At 36.7% G+C, this 6,000-nt stretch overlaps 1 protein-coding gene across 1 annotated transcript in view; it reads right to left on the reverse strand.

Moving 5' to 3' along the window:
* MGAT4C (MGAT4 family member C) overlaps positions 1-5,419 on the reverse strand; it is a 126,542-nt gene extending 121,123 nt beyond the window's left edge. Inside the window, exon 1 of the mRNA XM_054275787.1 lies at positions 5,375-5,419. The gene's annotated coding sequence lies outside the window, so the exon portion shown is untranslated. The remainder of the gene's footprint in view (positions 1-5,374) is intronic.
* Between the last annotated feature and the right edge of the window lie 581 nt (positions 5,420-6,000).

Below are 6,000 nucleotides of genomic sequence, written 5' to 3' on the forward strand. Positions count from 1 at the left end.
AAAAAACCACAAAAAACCCCAAGCCTATTAAAATCTTCCACCACTGAAAATCATGACCTCTTTGTGCTATTATTTTCTGTCTAGTTACTGAAAGATAAGATGGAGATGTCTGTTCTGCCTTATAACAGAAAACAAGAGTAACTGAGAGAATGACTTCCACACACCCCTTGTCATTGCTACAGACCATTAGCAATACTATAAATAGCATGATCAAATCCCAAATTGCAGATTCAGTCATAAAAGTGTCTACATTTCATGCTGATTCAGAGAAGCAGCAGCACTAACTGCAATCATCAAGGAATGTGACATCTCCACAGTATTTTCTACAGCTCACTGGACTGGTGACAGGACGATTGTTAAAAATTAATGGGGACCATCAGATGTGGTTAAGTACAGCTTGGCAACTATGAAAGCTGCACTTCTCATTTGAAACTGATAATGTAATATTATTCTATGAGGATAGATTGTAATAGATTATGTTTTATTCAGGTAACACTCTTCTGAATCTTTGAAATTTTGAACACATTATTTTGTTAAATTGTTAAATTTATAGGGAATAGGAAGAGAGAAGATATTTTACATTGTTTTCTTTCTTGAAAGTACTCTTCACCTTCTGTTTTTGCATTATAATCCTTTACTTCTCAATTAGTTAACATTCTAAGAAATTCAAGATCCTAAAATACAAGGTTTATTAAAAGATTGATTGTGGTAGTTAAGAAAAGATTCAAAGCTGTATCCAGTAATTCCCAGATACATGTCTGGATTTAAAAGCCATGACACAAGTTTGTTTGAAATCTTAATATTTTGCATGCCTGTATTTTTAAATTGCAACAAAGTATTTCAACCAAAATCATGGGCCCAACGAGGGATTATTAAATACATTGTGTTGGTGTTTTTTGCATCAGAGCAGAGTAAATTGTTACACTGTTCAGAAGATTCTTAAGAATTCCTGCTTAGAAACTGAACCAAAAAGGATGGACTGACAACTGAAAGGATAAACTTGTGACCATTTGTTCTGAAATTATTAGATTCTAGACACCTGATGTTGCTGTCAAAAATTAGACTAGACAAGTGACATTTTTTTGTCTATGCTCAATACTGTGAATGTCTGAGGAGTCCTAATGTTAGTACAGGAAACCGAAGACTTTCAGCAGAAAAAACTTGTGTGCTCTTACTTTTAGGAAGAGGGGAAAAAAAAAATTATCAAGTTGTAATACTTCAAAAATGTGCAGTGCATGTGAGAAATAGCTAGAGTCTCCAATTATTTTGACAGAAAGTAAGCAAATGATCAGGGAGAGGAGTTATAAATTCTAAGCATGGGAGACAATGCTTGAATGAATGTAAGAAGTGGAACATGCTCCCCCTGTTGCTAGCCATAGATGTGCATTTCCCAAACCTTTACATTTCTTGCAAATACCAGTGGACAAGACCACCAGCAAATACCTGTAGAACCTCAAAGTCTTACACCAAGTGCTCTGGTCAACACTCTGCCACTGCAGAGATGAAGTCCAGAGTCCATCTATTGCAGAAATGAGTAACTGTGACTCCTACGTGCCGCAAATAACAAGTATAGTTATTTGTTCATTTATTATTTATGTTATTTGTGGAATTGAATGCTACTCAAATCTAGGAGACCTTAATTAGTCAATATTTAAAAATCAGAAAGTTCAACAAATAATTGAAAGTATTTGAGTAAGTTGTCTATATGGAGTGAATTGTCCCCTCCAGAGAGTAATTCAGCTCATATATCTGAAATAAATATCTTAAAGATGAGATAGATTTGTTTTTGGAGATGCCTCTTTCTCTCCACGGATTAGAAAAAGAAACTTCCTGGATAAAATTGGCCAACACTGTTATCACTAAACCATGTAGGATTGACTCAATGCATTCACAATGTCACACTTGTGTGGAAATACAAAAATTATGGAAACAAAAAGCACCATACTATATGTAAGCAAAAGATCAAGACTAAAGTTGCACAACTACTTTAAAATCTGAGTTGCAAGTCCTTGATCGTAATCATATTTTAGCACAATCTTTATTAGGTATCAGAGCATTCACTAGTCTTAATTTAAGACTCAAAACAAAAATGAAAAGGAAAAAGTTGTGTCTGTAGTGTGTGACAAACGTGTGATGTACATTACTGCTCCTTTCATCATCCAGACAGGTGTCCTATTGGAGGATAGCCAAGGTGTGCTCTCCACATCTGTCCATCTGGATTTCTTTCCAAAGGAAAACAATGACTTGGAAGAAGAGATGCAAATCTGCATCTCACTTTTTCCTCTTCAGAAATACTCTGTGTAATCTCTGTTGCCTTTGAATTTAGTAAGAGAAAAACCTAAAAGAAAAAAAATCTCCTCATCACTACCTAGATGAAAAGGATTTTTTTTTTCTTTTTTTATCTTGGGTAGTGGAATATAAGGATAAAAATCTAAGTGAACAAAATAGACTTTCAGGTCTCAACTGGCACACTTACACGTAAAGGACCTCACTGATGAACAAGGAGGATGGCTGCAGCACAAGGTTTTAAGACAATTTTTATAATTTGGAAGATCCTAGAGGAGTGTCCTTGTACTCTATCTTAGACCAAAATTCATACTCCGAAGCTTGGAGTATGAAAGAACACCTCTGTCTCCTGTACTTATTGAAAATGGATAGAAAAAGAATGTGCTATTTCAATACTACTTTAATTTGTATTTTTCTAGGGATAATATTGCTTTCCCAGTTATAGAGGGAGAAGGATTCTTTTCAATTTGTATTTTTACTACTAGAGGTGTGGATACTTTTTGAGAAATTGATGTTATTATCATATTTCTGCTTATCTGGCGCCTTTATTATCTCTAAGAAGTACTAAATGCATTGAATGTTTGCAAAAAACCCCAAAAACTCCTTTTGTCAATTTTTCTCAAAATTACCTGACAAGAGAAGAGAGTATCTTGTGTAGGAGGAATGACTCAAATCTCCATTGTAAGGGCTATTACCTGATGTCATTGTCAAAATGTTCGAGTTGACTCATTCACAGAGAATCAGACAAACAAAATGGCCTATGCAAACAATCAAGCAACCTCATGCTAATTCTTCTTTTAATACAGCAGGCCATTGACATAATATGGACTTTAGGGAGTAAAACCAAGTAGAAGACTAGAGGGACTCTTTTCCAAAGAGTCATGGTCAATCTGCTAGGCAGTCCTTGGGCTAGCATTACCACAGTTATCTTTATTATTTTTAAGGGAAAAAAAAAATCTACCATTTTTTTTCTAATAAATTTAGATTCTGATTAAAAAGAAGAAAAAAAGTTCTATTTTTTCCATAAAATGGTGTAGCAGAAATTATTTCTCTTCCTTTTGAAAGGTTAAGCTAAAGAAGAAAGTCTCATTTCCTAAAAGAAGCTGATTGCTATCTGTTTGGATTATCATATCATTAAGTTTCCTTGGCTTGCTTAGTTCCATGATTACTATCTAATAAAACAATGTGCATTGATACATAAAAGAACATACTTATTAAAAACAGTCTTTGAATGCTTTGGTTCAGAACGTTGTGAGCGTGTAACAAAACAGCCTTGCATCTATGTTATATGTATCACACTTTATTTTAGCAGGAATAACTGATAATTTGTTTATATTTCATACTAAACTGAGTAGGAACAGAAATATTGGGAGATCTGATATTAAGCCTGGTAATGATGCATTGCTAAATGACGTGGACCTGTGCAATGGGTAGGTATGTAGCTGAGGGACAGATGAAAACACTTTTTCTTTAAATTAAAAAGCATTAAAAGCATAGCTGCAAGATTAGCATAAGATAAATTCAAGTTTGATAATCATCTAAGTTATAAGGGCAGAGTAATAAAATGCTAAATACTCCTCTCCCTTATAGGCCAGGGTCATCTCACCTAGGAAAATTTGCAAGTAAAAAGACAAGAAAGAACAATAAAGGCTTCACCTTAACAAAAATATGTTCTTCTAACACCATCCATATTATAGACATGTCATTTAATAAAAGCCTGGGATTGTTTGTCACATTATTATCCAGAGCTGAATTAACAATGGTAAGTACCAGGAACAGCACAGACAGGACTGAACTAGTAAAGAGCACAGAAGTGTAATACAGCTGAGAAGCCCTACTGTCTTAAGTGGTGTTTGAGATGAAAATAGCTATTATTCTTCTGACAGTGACTACAGCAGAGATAGTCATAGCTAAATTGAATGACAATACATCTCAATTTTGCAAGCACTTGTAATACTCACTACATATGTCATTATTTTAAACTTTGTATTGTAGAATCATGGATTGTATAATCATGGATTACTGAAATAGAGTTCTTAAGTGACCTAGTGAATTCTAATCACTATAAAGTAACTGTCATCAAGCTTTTAAATTAACTGGAACCTGCTATTTATTATTTCCTATTAGGTACACTATTTGACTAGTTAAACTGGTTATTGGATTCTTCATACAGTAGCCCCTGAACTCCTCCAGTCAATTAAATTCTTTATTGAATCTGATTTGTCAGTGTCAGTGTCACTTCTAATCTCTTAAATCCACATTGGTTCAGAAGCTTTAAAATGTACTTATTCAGTTGCAAAACTAGGAAGTTAGACAGGCAGAATCCTTCCCCTCTCCCTCCTCTCTCTGTGCAAGCCATGAACCTGCCAACAGTACAAAAGATATAAACACTTGTATATACACTCTTATGTAGCTGCAGAATGAGCTGCTTTTAAGATGAGCTACAGAGCATGAACAGGAACAACATATAAGCAAAAAACTCTATTGGGTGTTTTGATACCAGCATGTTGTATATTGAACACTTTTATCTTTGACTCAATTTCTTATCCCTTTAGATTACAGAAATTAGCAGAACAAAGTAACTATAGCTAATTCCAGAACTGGAAACTTTAAAATCTTGGCAATACTCTTCACAGGTTTTGATTGATATCTGCAAAAGTATTCCAGAGCATTTTTACACCTGTTACAAAATTAAATTCCCTGATTCTAAAATCTCCCTGATTCTCTGTTCATCAACAAAAACTAGCTTTCAAAGGAAAAACACAGGTGGTGAAGGAAAAGAAAGGAAAAATACAAGTATTAAATAACAGATCTGCACGATGTTCTTGTCAGCCTAGTAACTCTTTAGTTCACCTGAAGAGCAGCACAAACATGCAGGCTATTTATTTCCATATTGCAAAGTACAGTTTGCCTGACACAGACTTCTTTTTCCTTTAAAACCATTCTCTTTCTAAAGGACCTCCTTTTTGCCAGTAAAAAAAAATCTGCTTTTTACATATTATAGGCATATAAGGGGAGGAATTCCCCTCCCAGGTTAGGCGCATCACCTTTATTCTGAAAGAGAAGGCAAAGCACGCCAGGCTCTTACCAGACACAGGGAAAACAATCGCTTCGGCTGGCTCCAGCGGCGCCGGGTGCGAGCAGGCAGCCGGAGCGATCCCTGGGCCTCACACAGCAGCGAGACAATTGGCACTGGCGGAGGAGCCGTAAACATCCATCACGGCGGGCTGGGGCTGGGCTGGGCTGGGCTGGGCTGGGAGCGGCGGGCGCTGCCCCGGCCGGCCGGGCTGGGCTGGGCGCTCCGGGCGGGATGATGTCAGGCACAGCCCCGGGCGGGCGCTCATTGGCTTCCCTCACCTGCGCCGGCCCTTAACCCTAAACTGCCGGCCGCCCACTGAAAGAAAGGTGTCTAATCCGTGCATACATACGCACAGGTGGGGGCTTTCTGGCTTTCCTCCTTTTTTTTTCCTCCCTTTTTTTTTTCACCTTTCATTTATTCTCTTATTTTTTACCTCACCCCCCCCCCCCCCCCCTTCTTCTTCTCCTCCTTTTTCTCCTTTTTTTTTTTTTTTTTTTTTTTTCCCCAGGAGGAAATGAGACTGCACAAGAAGCTCCTGCTTTGGGGACCAGGTGCTTGTTGTGGTTTAGCTGTTGAATGCAGCAATTAAGCAAATTCTAAAAAACTAATTTGCCTAAATTATTAAACAAGACCCT

Source organism: Melozone crissalis, unplaced genomic scaffold (genome assembly GCF_028551555.1).
Source record: "Melozone crissalis strain CALT ecotype California unplaced genomic scaffold, PUWL_Pcris_2 ptg000004l_1, whole genome shotgun sequence".
NCBI lineage: Eukaryota > Metazoa > Chordata > Aves > Passeriformes > Passerellidae > Melozone > Melozone crissalis.